The sequence below is a fragment of the Hyalella azteca genome, unplaced genomic scaffold (genome assembly GCF_000764305.2).
Source record: "Hyalella azteca isolate HAZT.00-mixed unplaced genomic scaffold, Hazt_2.0.2 contig17676, whole genome shotgun sequence".
NCBI classification, from domain to species: domain Eukaryota; kingdom Metazoa; phylum Arthropoda; class Malacostraca; order Amphipoda; family Hyalellidae; genus Hyalella; species Hyalella azteca.
Window position 1 is genome coordinate 1196 of NW_025947451.1, and position 15218 is coordinate 16413.

Sequence of the window (15218 nt, forward strand, 5' to 3'; positions counted from 1 at the left end):
TTGAATGTTGTGTTGTGCAATATAGTTTACCTGTAGAGGTAAGAAGGCCGGTGCCGATCCACGGGTAGAAGAATACGTAGTCGTCGCTCTTGTCGATCAGGACGTTGCTGCCCAGCAGCTCCTGGTGATGACGCACAAAGTTATACGCAACGACGTATAACTTTGTAACTTATAACTAAACGACGCACAAAGTTATATGAGCGTTAAAATTTTTAAGCAATACTGCATAATGTTAAGTGCAACAGCAGCCCCTGGTGATGACGAACAACGCACAAAGTTCTATGACCGTTAAAATTTTTGAGCAATACTGCATAATTTTTAGTTCAACCGGATGTCGGTAACAGTGCCTGGTTCCACAAGACTATTGCAATTTCAATACACAGGATGTGATGAAGCAATGGAATTATCTTGAAACAAAGGGAATAATGTAAAAATTCTGGTCTGCTTCATGAAACTAATGTTGTTTATAAATTCTCATGTAATAAAGAAGGTTGTAGACTTCTTCAAAACATAAACTACATTGGTCTTACTGGTACGATCATAGTCCGACGGCTCACATGCCACCTTATACAATCTGGAGGACCTAATGAAGAACCACATGCGGGAGGCTCACAATGAGACCATCACCCGAGCGACATTGGAGGCCTGTACCAGCATAGTTATGCGGTGCCCCGACCCATCGAGACTGGCGATAGCTGATGCCCTCATTATCAAGAGTGAGTCTCCAGCCATCAACCTCCAAACTACAGGATTCGTCCGGATGCAGAAATTATTTTCAGAGTAATTTAAAGCTAATATTTTAAATTTTATTCACTATACCATTGATATGTACTATTGTCATTTCCAAAATTCAATTTCAAGTGTTGTAAAACCTTCGCCAGATTGATAATGAAAATTGTATTTTCGAAACGTCGCAATCCATTAAAATGACATTCGGAAATTCGCTTTTTGATCTGCCGGCGCCAGCAAGAAATTTTGATCGACTAATTGAAAAAAACGAACAATAAGATTATTTATAAAAAGCATGCTCTGGACTTCAATCAAACTTGCATAAAATAAAAGCTTCTGCCGAACTACATCAAATTTATACTTATACTGATACATATACTTATACTTAAGCAAATTTTGTGAAAGACCAAAGAATTAGTTTTATTTATTAGCTTCTTGTTAGTTTTTTCAATAAGTCGTACAAAATTCTTCGTAGGTGTTGGAAGATTGAAAATTAAATTACCGATAGACATTTTTAATATTGAACGACGTTTCGAATGTACAACATTCATTTTCAAGTTAAAGAGGGATTCAGTGACGAAATTTGGGTTGACATATGTACGAAATCAAGTAAATTGGATACCATTCAAATAATACGTGATACTACCTACAGGAAGATTTTACAAGCGCAAAAACTACTCGGAAAACAATCTCAAAGTTCTGACGAAGCCGGCGGTTTGAAGGTTGATAGCTGGAGTCCACTGCTTAATGATGAGGGCCTCTGCTATAGCCAGTCGTATAGGATCGGGGCATCGCATAACGAACGATACTGGTGCATTTCTCCAGTATCGGGCGAGTGATGGTCTTGTTGTGGGCCTCCTTAAAGTGATTCCTTGGTCCTCCGGACTGAAGGTGGCAGGTGAGACGTCGGCTTAGAGTCGTGGTTGTGAGCCCGTATAGACGTCTGGTCTTCAACAAAACTTCTTTAATAGAAGAAATTCTGCCAGCCTATACTAATATATATTTAGTATCGAAAGGCAGAATAAGCTTGTTTCAACACGGGTGGTTAATGGCCAAAGAATTCGTCAATTTAAATTTTCAGGGTCGAAAATATTCTTCAGATGACATTAGTTGATCAAAATGCAGGTTCAAGGGAATAATATCAATTTATTAACGACGTTTCGAATGTAACAACATTCATTTTCAAGTTACAGGAAGCATTGAATACAGAAATTTTGATGGAAATAAGTACATGATACAAGTAAATAGGATACAACATGAAAATTTGGAACCATGAAAATAATTCCAAAACAATCTCAAAGCTTAGAAATCAGGTAGTTATGAGATGGATAGATGGAGTCCAATCCGCAGAAAAGGGCTTCAGCTATCGTCGGTCGGATTATGTCGGGCCACCGCAAGATGACGATGCTGGTGGGTTCCTCTAATGCGAGTGACGCCGTCGCCGTACTTGGTGAAGTTCACGATAGTTTTAAATAAATCTGCACGAATATATCATACAGTTGTAATATTAAATAAAAACATACATTTGTTCCAGGTCAAAAAGTTAAAACAACAGATTCGATTAATTTATAATCGTAAACAGAAATTTATCAATGAATAACAAAAGGTATATATGAAATATACTTCGAAGATGATTGAACTACTCGTAAATAGTAAATATTAATTCAGTGCATCAAAAGTAAAATGAAAATGCACAAGTTCGTGGCATCAGAAATGCAGTGTTTGAAAGAAGTGACGAGTTTGAGAAGTTATGACGAGTTTGAGGTATGTGACGAGTATGAGGTATCTGACTAGTATAAGGCATCAGTCTAAGTATCAGAAGCTAGATAATCATTGATTATTCCTCACGTTCATGGGATCCTAAGAGATACAAGGCGTTGCCCAGAATTGGCAGAGAAGGTGGGCCTGGTATGCGCTCCATCAGCCTCACCTGCAAGCATTCAAACCACATTAAAATTTCATCAATCGATATTTTTCTATTATCAACTATTTGATAGGATAGGAGTTCAGGAATAATTACAATGAATAAAGGTATAGGGCAGAAAATGTAGCTCGCTAGGGTAAAAACCGAGTGACGCGGCGTTGCGGGTTGCGAAGTATTTAAGCAGCACGGCGCACTGCGGGAGTCAGCGTTGCCAGATGGTATATTTCTATACCAGATTTCACAAATCTGGTATTTTCAGAAGGTGTCTGGTATGAACATTTTAGATCTGGTATATATGCCTAAATCTGGTATTTTTCTGGTACTTTCTGACTTACAGCAAATTTACTGCATTAAGTTCCACCTCTGAAGTTTGAATTTCCTCCATTGTAGGCGTGGATTATATAGATTACCATCAGAGTGGCGCGATTAGAGCTTTCCCGCCATTTTTGGAACCTCAAGTTCCAAAAATGGCTCGAACCGCTTGATGAAATAACCCCAATCTAATTGTTAACATTTAACAAAAGTGCTTAGTGCAATATGAACACGAGAGCGATGATCCTCGATTGATTACTGATCAGTGATGATATGGCCTAGGACGAGTGAGGTTGTCGAACCGATCTCTGCGACGCAAGCTCCGCCATTTTTGTTTGGTGGTTTGAATTATAGAGTGCCACTTATCGGAGTGCCACTTGAATTCGGGGGTGCCATACAATATTTCACTGATCTTGAAAATCCTCATCCATTCATAGAACTGGCTGCCTACTGCACCACGTGTCTACTTTGACCAGGTCTCCAATGCATTCGTGGAGTGAATGTTTTCACAAGAAACCTATGTGAAAAACAAGTAACGAAATAAAATTTCAAGTAAGGTACTGCAGTCCCTTATTCGGACCAAAAGCTATCTGCTCAGCCGTAACAAGTGATCAAACCCGAAATGTTAGATTAATGCAATATGCAAGCATGTATGAAAATGGAAGATGACCTGTAAGCAAGTATGAAAATGGAAGATGATCTGTTTCCGTGGCTTGCTAATGTTGAGCGAAGGGGAAGAAGTGCCACACTGAAAAATGCACAGTACATAAAATACTTTTTAGCGCATTTTCTCATTTATGAAAAAAATGCACTATTGTGCTCACCATGTTCGTCTGTCCGTCCGTCTGTCCGTCCGTCTATCCGTCCGTGACCACGTTTCCGTCGACGAGAAAATGCGCTCTCTGTCAGTCACTGCAGTGAGTACTGAGATTTATATTTTTTTCTTTTTCTAACCAACGTTTCTGACGAATAGTTTCATTAAATTTGGAGGTATTAGTCAGTTTTTGAACAATAGAATTTCTGGTATATTTCTGGTATTTTGAGCTAGGCAATCTGGTAATTATCGCAGAGAAAAAACCTGGCAACACTGTCGACGGCCCAGCTCAGTTCATCGCCAACCACCACCAGACGAAGACGCCTTTCTCGCATTCCCTTCTCTTCGTCTACGGATTACTCTGCAGTTGTTGGTTCGATCGGGTGATGAAGATGGAGACCGGCTAGCTTCTCTACGGACGACCCCGTCAGTGAGGTGGCACTCCGTGGACGGTGGACCCGCGTGCACCCGACGACGAACGTCGGGCTGATTACGTCTCCTGCTGATCCCTTCACATCGTCGGCGGGACTCGACAAAAGCATATATACGGCGAGACTCTATAAAAGAGGTGGGTCGCAGTGCACTGTTTGGAGTGACATGCCGGTCGGCCCTCTACTTTAGGTTTCATAAGTCTATGCTTACACGTTGTGATCACTTATGCTTTTACCACTCGTGAACTTTAAAAAGGTGATTGAAGGTGAAATAAGTACACACAATGGGTATAAATATCGATTTTAAACCGTATCTACGATACTTTCTGTATGAACTTATGTCGTGTCCAAATTTCAATTTTAAGCGTTGTAATAACTCTTTACTTGCTTGATCATGAATATTGATATATTCGAAACGTCGCATTCCAATAAAATATCATTTGGTTATCTGCATTTTGATCTCAAAGCACCTGCAAAAAATTTCTTTCGGCTTATCGAAAAAAAAAACAATAAGAAATTTGTTAATAAAAATACGCTCTGGTCTTCAATCAAATCTGTGTAAATGAAAAACTTCTGCCTAACTACGTACACTAACAATGGGTATAGTAGATACTGATCGAAATGAAACGTGAGATTACTCTGAAAACAATTTGAACGTCCTGACAAAACCCGGTGGCTTGTAAAGGCCCGTTTCCACTATGACACTCTGCGAGACTGACGATTAAAAAACTGGCTTTTTCAGTCCGGACTGAGGCAGTCCGGACCATCGAGACTGGAGTGACGGGGAGTCAAGCGCTGTTCAATCTTTTACTGGACTTGCGTGATGGGCATTGGGATTTGGGCCGGGAGTCAGTCGAGGTCTGAGCGAGGTCTTGGACGGATGTCTATCGAGTAAACTGGTAAATAGACGCCCGGCGAATTTGTGATGGTACACAGTGTTGTTTGAGGTGCACAGTGTTCAAAAACAACCGCGACGATTGAGACGAACACCCAGAATTAACGGCCCGGAAACTACAACGCGAACCAAATTCTGCGTATCACCTGCTGATGTAGATTTGTCATCTAAGCCAAAATCTACGAATTACCTGCTAACAAAGATTTTTACGAGGCCAAGAAGTACGAGTATCTACGGAAAATAAATACCTACGAAACTCCCCGAACCCAAGCCAATACGGCCACCACGAGAGTGCGACAGGACCGCCGCCGAGCAATCTTACATCACAACGATAGCCATCACCCGAGTACAACGCATTCAAAGGAACGCGGACTGAAGAATTCATAGAAGCCAAGCTCTAGGAACTCCGAGGATATTACGTGAGTGAATCTCGCCCGGGGAACAACGTCAGGGTGACCCAGTGGTTAAATTTCAGAGTACTAAGATTGGCGCAGAGAGGCGAGGGTTCGATCCCAGCTCTGTGCGCCAGTTTCTGGTCAGCATCGGCGAGGAGGCCGGGCGGTTAAGCACAGCAAAAATGGAAGCAGTGAGTTGCGAAGTTCGAGCCCGCAATCAAGCTGTGAATGTTCTGCGATGTTAAGAATCGGCGACAGGCCTACGGCCTAATTAACGCTGAAACCGCTATTATTATTATTATTATTAAATGTCCAGACCTCGTACCGCAGCTTCGCAGTCAGCTTTCCAGTGGATTGCCCTCTTCGACAATTTCCGGTGATGTACTCGTTTCAGGATTTGAGCTAGGTAGTGCTTCATTTTAATTAGACACACATTTGTGCTTGAGATGTGTGTCTAATTATTAGGTTGGATCTGTGTCCTCATCATAATCACCGTGTCACAGCTCTGTATTAGGATAGTTTATTTTTTTAACATAGGAAGTTTTGAGATATTAATTTGTTGTCGTTTTTCCTTCTTGTTAATTCGTGCTACCATCTTGTGAGAACCTACTTCGCGCCTATTAGACCGCTGTGGCTTAACAACCTGACATTGGATATTGAGAATTTAACGTAACGTAAACCCTGAGGGGAGGAGGTTATATTTTCTGATTGATCACCACGAGAAGTACGTTGTCCGAAATTAAACTAAATAGGAAAAAGAAGCATCAAGAATTTTAATAAAATAGGACCAATCAATTGGCTTTAGTCTATTCATATTATTGTCTATTATTCTATATTTTTCTATTATCAATTACTATTCCTAATTATTGCATTCTCTAAAACGGTCAACAGAATGATTTCAGTGTCTCTTTAAACAGTCGCGTCTGCACTTTGTCAGATGAGGCCATCTGACACTATAACGTCAAGCAATCTTCCCTGATTAGTCCTTTGAGCATTAGGATTAATTCGCGTATAATCCTTTAGGATAATATTTCCGTATGTGGCTGCATTAGGTACATTATTGCTGATGGAATCCATACTAATGGGAGGTGATCAACTAACTTGAATCCGAGAATTTTATTTCACTGAAAAGCCACACTCACATTTACAGCTGTACGTAGCTCCTGAAAATACGGGGTAAAGCAGGTAACATTCTTAATAAAAATAACGACATTTTGAAGGAAGCGACACAAATATTTTTACAAGCATAATGAGGAAGTGTCTCTTGTGATTTAAAAGTATATACAAATTCTTACAACAAGTATTTCCAACTTCTATAAGGTTACTCCCCCACTTACGGCAGAAGACAATGTTACCTCCATTAGTCAACATTTTCAGTCAACTTGAAGTAATTCTTTATTTAAAATGACTAGAGTTCCGCGATACGCAGCTTTAGCTCGAACATTATTTTTGAGATATCCTGGATTAAGGTTTGCAATTTTGTCCGCTTTTTGAGGTTCTGGAATTTCGACAAATGAGACCGAGGAAAACAGTCGAATAAAGAATCTTGATCAGCTGTCAAATTTATTTAGTGTTCATTTGACTTTATTGCGTGGAATCAGTCAAGAATCGGCAAAAGATTTAAGCTCTTACTGATACATTGACCGTTATCCTATCTATGACAATTTTGCCTAATGGCTTGGTGGTGCCTATACAGCTACCATGCAGTAGAGAGAGGGTCAAAATGGGGACACTCATCATCCAGCCTAACGCTGGTGCATGAGTAGTTGAGTACTGAGTAGTGAGAACAATTTATATTGGCAAGCTGTGCTTGCAGTGAGTATGTAGACATTGCAAATTGGGAACACAATGTTTAAGAAAATAAAATAGGGGAAATCTTGATTATGTAACTTACAATATGAGAATATGACGATACTGCCAGTAGGTATTGTGAATTAAAATTGTCTCTATATGTCTGCTGGTAATCACAAAATTAACAATAATAAACTCTAGCCCAGCAGCCTGATTAGAAATTTTCCAGTTGATATTAACCATCTGATAGTTTCCCATCAAACTCTACATTGAACTATCTGCAGGCAAAATACTTTTCTTGTTAATTCGTCATGAGATAGCAAGTTTTTATTTTCAAAACGTAAGTTAAGAATTATAAATCTGACGAATTTATCAAGTGCCATAATATCGAGACGAAACGTCAACTTTACTCTAATTCTACATAAATGAAAAAATGTGACAATGACAATGCTTTTTAAACCTTGTTTTGTACATGCCGTTTCAAGGTTTGTAAAAAATGTGAGGAGCAACATAATGAGACATTTAACATTTTTCCACTCATGCTGACTTTGCTGTATATGGAATGTATAATTACTTCACATAATATTTATGGGTACGTACAAATTTGTGTGAATTTGTAGCAAGCAGGGAAATATGATTCTGGCCTACCATGCATCTATTACATATAGTTGCATTCATTCATATATTGATCAGATGTGTGGGAGATGCTCGATAACTTGATGACTGTTTTCAGGATTCTTTGTCATATATCTTGGTGGTCGGTACACGGACCCTATAGCAGCAGTTACTGAGGGACCATTCATAACCAAGGTCACCCCTGAGCAAACCATGGTCATTCTGTATCAAATGATGCAAGATAACGAATGTACTCAAACCTAATGAAAATATGTTGTTGTACTTATTAGTAACACGGTGATAAGAGATACCTGACGAAAACGTTGATGGAGTGCTACGATTCAGAGCGCCAAAAGAGGAGTCAACGGGAACATTAGGGGAAATGAATATATAATGAATAATATATATCAACGAATCCGTTAAAGTATTAATGAAGTGCTCAGCCATTATTGAGTTTTTGAAACGGATAAAGACGAATCTCAACTGTATATTGAAATGTACAATGCAACAAGCATGTTAATATTGTCTCAAGTTGACTTGTTATTATGAGTAAGTTAAACGTAGGTAGATAATATCTCAGTAAACGCCTAAAAATGCACATACATATGCTTTATGTTCAACAGATTTACGAAGGTTATTAAGTTTTATAAACAAATCTCACCTTCTGGTATCGCTTGAGTCCCAGCGACGCCAAAAAGCAGAAGAGGATGGCCAGGAGCACCTCGGTCAACATGGCTGCAACTTGGATCAGGCTTATACACTGTATATGCTATTCAACTGACTGATATATGTTGATAGATACTTTCGAAGTGAACTAATGTTTCTTTATATATACTTTTTAGCACACCAATATTTGTTTGTAATGAGAAGCGTGGACCTGCAAACCGGAAATTGTATCATAACAAATTTGTATAAAGAAATATGAAGACGAAATGGTAACTCTTGAACCAGTATAGTTTGATGACAATGCGTAGTATGGGGGCTCATTAGGTATTTGAAAATACCTCAATTGTTGTTAATATTGTCATTATATTGTTGTTATTAATATTTTCGTTTGATGTGCGTGAAATGATGCGTGGTGCGTTATGGATGTAATCACTACAAACCGTCATCCATCAGTAGGAACCGCCTTCATCGTCCAAAATTTATCATTGAATTGATAAACTTTTCCCTGAACAAACTGGATGAGAATGACCTACATTAAAGCAAAAAATAAATCACTATTTGTATAAAATATGATTCATTTATTGATTTATTCATCTGAGCGGCGCAGTTTATTGCACTGTAATGTGCCACGGATGCTTACACTCAGGGGAAGGAATGGCTCATATGGTCAAAATAGTGAAATACTTTCTGACCCAAAGCACGAGCAGTGAGCAGACGTAGCACTGATACGTATTTTTCTTGAACAACCTGGACTCGATGACTCACTCGAAGGCATAAGTGCATCGCTATATGGACAAAGTCTCGCACATTTCTCTGAGTGTAGCCGCATTACAGGATTTACAAACCAGAGTTTGATGTTACAAGATGTTTTTCTGACACACAATCGTCATTAACTTTAGAACGTCATTAACTATTTAACGAATCATAACTTTGAACGTCGACAACGCAATTAATTAAAGTTAATTCTGCGTGATTCATCTTCTGTCTGCACAACACTTGTGGAACACACACCCTATATTTCTCGTAAACACCGATTTCCACGTACTCTAGATCTACTTCATAAAGTTGTGTATTAGGCATTCATAATTTAGTGAATACTATACACTGAGCAACATATTTTAATAATGTTTAAGTTGGAGATTTAAGCCCCTAGGAGATGTCAGACAAGAATTAGCAACACACTCTCACGTCGGCGGCTGGTCGCCAAGTGACCTCGAGCGACACTTGAGGCCTCAGGCTGCAGTGCCACTGCAAGAGCGACCTTGATTACATAAATGCGTTATAAACCTAATATACTGATACTGACCCTGCATATTGCAGCGCCCAAAACTTCATTTACAATATTCAGTTTGTGGTCTAAAGAGAAATAGTTAATATAAACGCGGATCAGTCAGATTTTTCCAATCATTTATTATGTAAAACAAATGAAATGCATTGACGAGAAGAATATTAGGTCAATCATATTTTGAGGATCTGTATTTCAATTGAAGTTAGCAATACAAAATCATAATGACTTTTTGACGACACAAGCATGTTTTGTAAAAATAGGTACTACATGTTTTGACATAGCCTCTTTGCACATGAAGGTCCCCGAAGGATTACGAGAATTTGAAACAAGAACCAACACCAGGGGCCATGTCAATAAACTAAAAAAAAACTGCGCTGCAACTTCTCCACGTGACAAAATTTCTTCTCGCTTTGAATCACCGACATGTGGAACAGCCTCCCCGATGACTGATCCGTCACGACATCCCGTACACCGGGCGTGATATTTCTCCCCTCCTGCGTGGCGATGCCACGTACCATGGAGGCCATAGCCATCTCCACTCCGCGCAATGGCTCCCCTCTCTGTATTATTAATATATACATCTCACCAGCCACCTCCTGCCCCCCGGGATACTCCCCGGACCTCTCTGACATCGTCACCATCCCGGACAATTGTCTGATGGTGGGCGACTTCAACGCCCATCACCCCTACTGGTTCTCCCACATCGAGGACCAGAGAGCAGCAGCGAGAGGGATCACCATCGACGACGTCATCTCTGGCTCACCCTTAGCCTTCCTCAACGAGGATTCGCCGACCCGCCTCCCCTCCCACGGTCCGCCCTCCTCACCTGACCTGGCCATCATCACCGGGCAGCTACTACTCAGCACCTCATGGGCTCCTCAAGTCGCACTAAATTCATACCATTTGCCCATCCTGCTTCATCTACCTCCCGCCGTGGAGTCCCCGGCTCCCCGGCCTGCCCGCTCTTATACTAACTTTAAGAAAGCGGACTGGCATGCCTACACGGCAGCAGTTGAAGCAGCGCTCGAGGCTGTCCCTCCCCCCACCTCGTGCGGAGGCGAGTCGACCCTTAGGGGCGTCCTGGCGGCTGCTGCCAAGCAGCACATCCCTGCGGGCTTCCGAAAGGAGTTCTCCCCTGCAGTCAGCCCTGGCACCCGGTTGCTCATGGAGCAACGGGATGACATCAGGGCGCACAACCCTAACGCCCCCCGGCTCCCCGAACTCAACTTAGAAATCACCACTTCAATACAAGCCCATGCCAGGAATACCTGGCGGACACATCTCGCCTCGTTCAACAGGCGAACTCACCAGGCAAAACACTGGAACCTCCTCCGCTCACTATCCGGAAAACTTAGATGCCCTCCATCCAACCAGCCAATCCAATTTGGTCAGACCTCCCTCTCGTCGCAGCGCAAGATCTCCACCGCCTTCTGCAAACTATTCACCTCCATTGCTCCGCACTCCCAAAACCCATCCACCCGCCGCCTTATGCGTCGAATTTGGGCTGAGCACCCCCTGGACAGGGACTTCGCCCCTTTCACCCCTAACATGGTGAAACTCGCCATCAGAGCTGCTAACAATTCTTCCGCTCGGGGTCCGGATGGCCTCACGGTTCTCCACCTCAAACACCTTGGCCCACGTGGCCTCCAGTTCCTTACCCACATCTTTAATATCTCTGTCGCCACGGCCTCAATTCCATCCATATGGAAAAACTCAATAATTATCCCGTTACTAAAACCCGGTAAACCTGGTAACCAGGGCTCCTCATACCGCCCCATCTCCCTTCTTTGTCCAGCGGTCAAGATCCTGGAACGCCTTCTACTCCCATACATCTCTGGTTCTCTCGTCACGGTTTCCTCGCAACATGGCTTTAAACCAGGTCACTCGACAGTCACCGCCCACCTTCCGCTCGCGCACCAGATTGCGACGGGTTGCAATTCACGCCGTCCCCCAGCACGTACAGTAGCAGCCGCGGTCGACCTATCGAAAGCTTTCGATAGTGTCGACCACCCTCTTCTCCTTAGCATGATCGCGGCCTCAGACCTACATCATAATCTGGTCCACTGGCTGTGCTGTTACCTTAGAGGAAGGATGGCTTCCTGCCTCTATCTGAGAACAAGGTCCCCCTTCAGAACAATCCATTCTGGAGTCCCCCAAGGGTCGGTCATCTCACCAGCCCTTTTCAACTACTTCATCTCGGACATACCTGTCCCGACATCTAACATCGCCTCATATGCAGATGACCTCACATTTTCGTGTCGTCCCCGAGACTCGGCGCCGCGGAGGCTGACCTCTCTGAGCTTCTCCGACGCGTCTCAGACTGGTCGACCGCCAAGAAACTGGCCGTGGCTGCGGGGAAATCCTCAGTCACGCTCTTCACCCCCGACACTCACCAATCCCGTCTTCACCCCTCTGCAACAATCTGCAATGGCATCATCCCATTGGACAAGACCCCCAAAATTTTGGGGGTCACTTGGGATACCCATTTTACGTTCTCTCCACATGTCAGAGCCATAGCCACCAAAGCTATAGGCTCTTTACGCATCTTAAAAACCCTGGCCGGCACCAACTGGGGCTTCTCCAAAGAAGACATCATTGCCACATACCGTACAATTACTCGCCCAATCCTCAATTACGCTGCCCCCATCTGGTACCCAGTCGCCTCACGCACCGCAATTGCAAGCCTCCAAATCATCCAAAACTCAGCCTTGAGACTAGCCACCGGCCGCCTCAAGGTGGCCCCAATCGCCCTCTCCACCATGAGACAGGCGTCCTCCCCGTGTCCGCCCACCTGGACCTGGCCTGTGCTCAATTTCTCGCCAGCGCACTCCAGCCTACTCATGCTTCTTTCAGCATCGTCTCCGCTCCTCCCGGTGACCGCCCCATGAAAGCTTCAATCAAGACAAGATTCGGCCACCTTGTGGCGCCTTTCCTCGTTTACGGCATGATGCCCGACGGTGCCTATGGAGAGGCAAAACGCTCCCTCCGTAGGGAGATAGCCACCCGTGTTGCGGCGACGGCCGTTAACAACGCTGTCGTCACAGCCCCACCACCACCGATCGCAGCAGAAGAAGCCTCGCTCCCTCGCCCTTACCGTTCAGCGCTATCCCAGCTACGCTCGGGATACTGCAGCTCCCTTACGTCCTACACCCACAGGGTCGGACGCTCCCTTAGCGCCGCTTGCCCGGAGTGCGGGGATCCCCTCCAATCCGTCCAGCACCTCTTTGCCTGCCCCGCCTTCCCCACGTCCCTCAGCGTCTCATCATTGTGGGACAACCCCGTGGAAGCGTCGACGTTCCTGGCCACCCTCCCTGCTTTCGCCCATCTGCCCCCTCTCCCGGTGCCTCCCCTCCGACCACCACCAGAGCCTCCGCCCACGCGAGCGTGACGTGGCGCAAGAAACAACAACAACATCTCGGCGCTCCAAGTATGAACGCGTTCAAGAACAGACTAAATAAAGCCATGGAAAAATATATGTTCAGATTTGAAATGTCCAGCACCATATCGAACCTTGTTGAAGTCTAGTAGATATTTCAAACTATCGCCAGTCCTGAAAAGATCCAGTCAAATGACACGATTTTAGATCTTCTGTGAACAAGTCACGAAAAGTAAGAATCGGCGACAGGCCGCATCAGGCCTACACTTCAGCGCCGACATCGTTATGCTATACTATGCTATCGCTATGCTACGCATGATAATCTACAGTTCTCTACCAACGACGGCACACGAATCCTCTTTTCACTGTGATTATATTTTTTAAAAATTATTAGAGTTGATGTTAATTATTTATTCGGGAGGAGCCGGCATAAGAATAAGGACGATTATTCAGGAATTACAATTATGCCATCTTTAACGCTGCCAACCGTCAAGTTTCCTTGATTATTGATATATTAGTAATAGAGGCGATAAGTGTTTGGCCTAGTGGTTACAGTTCCAGAGTACGGTATTAAGATTGGAGCAGAGAGGCGCGGGTTCGATCCCAGCTCTGTGCGCCAGTTTCTGGTCAGAATCGGCGAGGAGGCCGAGCGGTTAAGCACAGCAAAAATGGAAGCAGTGAGTTGCGAAGTTCGAGCCCGCAATCAAGCTGTGGATGTTCTGCGATGTTAAGAATCGGCGACAGGCCTACGGCATAATAAACGCTGAAACCGCTATTATTATTATTATAAAGCAAGGTAGGAGCAGCGCATGCAAATGAGAACTTTTATTAAATAACCATGTTTGATAATTGTTTTCGTAACTAACCGGAGCATGTTTCTTTCATTTATGCGCCACCCTTTTTGCGTGCAAGAGGTAATTTATGTCAACCTTTCATCAACACATGTCGTTCGGTGAGCAAAGGTTATAGATGCGAAAATGAAACTATTCTCAATTTTGTAGTCTATTTCTAAATGAGGAGAGAAGAGTGAACAAAAGTGATAGTAATTCTCTCTCACGAATGATTGTGATTCTCACATTGTGGCCTGCACTACAACGTCTTCTAACGGTCGATGATACTGACTCAAATAAAACAGTAAACCGATCTAAAAAGTATAATATTTGAGTTACATCGTATTACCACAATAATGTAAAACCAGATCTACGAGAAATTGCCATCCTGAACAAGTCCAATAATAATCTGCTTCTGCATAGCCTGTTCGTACAGTTTCAATTGCCGATACTATAGGCTGTTAGAAATAGTTTCAAAAGAAATAAAATTTTAACCCCAGTAGGCATTTTTCTGAATACAACTTAGAATTATTATCATGTTGATAAGACATGGTCCGCTTTACAATCACACACGTGTTCCGGAATTGAATTGCCGACTTTGATTTAACAGCAGGGTGGCCCAGTGATTACAGTTCAGACTACCAAGATTGAAGCAGCGAAATTGCGGGTTCAATCTTAGAAAGAAAGATTTGAGCAAGGAGTCGTGTGTTCGAGACCGCAACAAGCTGTGAAATTTCTGCGATGTTAAGAATTGGCGACATGTCTAACGGCTGTACAAACGCTGGCACCGCTTTTGTAATTAATATTATTGTTATTATTGAAAAAAGAAGTTGTGATCGACATGAAAAAAAGACATCGAATTCTGCAATATTCAAGAAAAATTACTTTGCATATTTTCCGAAGCTCAAATACTGCAAGGTCTTTAAAAAACTTGCAATTATCAACTTTGCTGTCCCATTGTGCGCAAGTTATTAAAGCCAATAAATGGTTTAGACCGACTTGACGCTCATATAACATAACATAGTGATGTCGGCGCTGAAGTGTAGGCCTGATGTGGCCTGTCGCCGATTCTTTTCCTTTTCGTGCCTTGTTCATAGATCTAAACTCGTGTCATTTGACCGGATCTTTTCATGACTGACGATAGTTTGAAGT

At 42.9% G+C, this 15218-nt stretch overlaps 1 long non-coding RNA gene across 1 annotated transcript; it reads right to left on the bottom strand.

Moving 5' to 3' along the window:
- Window positions 1-2151: 2151 nt before the first annotated feature.
- Window positions 2152-8778, bottom strand: LOC108676100. The gene is made up of 3 exons (XR_001931161.1): window positions 8568-8778; window positions 2578-2659; window positions 2152-2207 (listed from the first exon to the last, which is right to left on the bottom strand). It is a non-coding gene; the product is annotated as an uncharacterized LOC108676100 (long non-coding RNA).
- Window positions 8779-15218: the final 6440 nt, after the last annotated feature.